Consider the following 1,388-nt stretch of genomic DNA (forward strand, 5'->3'; position numbering starts at 1 on the left):
CAAATATCCGTTCAGATTGACTGGTGTTTTATAGTAACATTTCAAGACCCAGTTTATGTTATTGATGACAATGGAGTCAGGGTTGCCTTAGTTAGGTGAGTTTGCATAGGGCTCATAGCTGCGTCAAGCCAGCATGGGGTTGATCTGGGCCACGTTCTGCACCACATCCCTAGGGATGTGGCCAGTCCACTTGGAGGGCACTTCCAAGTTCACAGGCTTGATGACCTGGCTTGATGACTGGTGTTGGACAGAGAGACACCACCAAGCTTGTCAATGTGGTCCTCGCAGTGCAAAACAGTATCACTCCAGGCAATGCCCAGGAAATCAAGGATGAGCTTGAGGGAGTGCTGCAGGTGCAACACCAGCTGCTTGTAGTACAGGGACAGACACTTGTCCTTGCCCACCTCCATGCACTGTGCATACATAACCTCGATGGTTTTGTTCTACTTGAGGCAGTCGTGGTAGTTGCTGAGGTCGAAGCCAGTGATGGTGACCTTGCATATGATCATGGAGTGCACGGAGGCCCAGCTGTCATGTACCACAAACAAGAACTTGGAGTTGGGGAACAGGCACGACAGGTACACTGAGGACTTGAGTGTGAAGGGGTCCTTGTTGCAGAGCACACGGGCCAACTAGCCATGCTTGGCAATAACCTCCAGGATGAAGGCCTGTATGGTGGGTCCAGCACCTCGTCCGTCACACCTGCCTCGTCCAGCCTCAGCTTCTGGCAGCCAGACTTGGACCAGACCTAGCATGTGGCCAACACATGCAGAATGATGCACATCTTCTCACTGCAGTACACCTCGGAGTGGGCGTCCAGCATTGCCTCACTGTAACAGTACTCCATGCAGTCGACTCGCATCATCACCAGATCCTCCTACTCGGGCCACATGGCTCACCGGGGGCTCCAAGGGTCTGCTAGCACCACGCAGCACTCCAGGACCTGCTGCCCCAGCTGGATGCCAGCATCAGGGCCAATGTGCAGCCAGCCACCAGCAGCACCTTCTGCACCAGCAGGCACATGCTGGACCAGGGGCGGGGCAGGCCTGGCCTAGAAGCCAGCATCTGTGACTTCAGCTGCAGGTCAGTGGGCAGCCTGCCCACCCAGATCACATCTCCTCTGGGCACTACCAACTCTGGACTCCAGCCCTCGAGCCTGCTCGCCAAGGCTTTCTGCTGGCAGAACCTGCTCTGAGGCATGGCCAGACAGCCTCATGCACCCAACAACTCCCGGCTCACCAACCACCCTGGCCGAGGCTCATTTTGATAATTTTAAATAACACCTCAGCAAAGAAAAATTACATGCAATAAAATTAGTACAAATTTAGAACTAAATTAAGACAAATCTAATAAAACATCAAAGCTCATCATAGCAGCTTAGGAGATTC

The 1,388-nt window shown here is 53.2% G+C and overlaps 1 pseudogene; it reads right to left on the minus strand.

Annotated features, from left to right (window-relative positions):
- Positions 1–3: 3 nt before the first annotated feature.
- On the minus strand, positions 4–1,038 carry LOC103253972 (annotated as a pseudogene).
- Between the last annotated feature and the right edge of the window lie 350 nt (positions 1,039–1,388).

The sequence above is a fragment of the Carlito syrichta genome, unplaced genomic scaffold (assembly GCF_000164805.1).
Source record: "Carlito syrichta isolate Samal-C Ts95f unplaced genomic scaffold, Tarsius_syrichta-2.0.1 Scaffold259307, whole genome shotgun sequence".
Taxonomy (NCBI): Eukaryota; Metazoa; Chordata; class Mammalia; order Primates; family Tarsiidae; genus Carlito; species Carlito syrichta.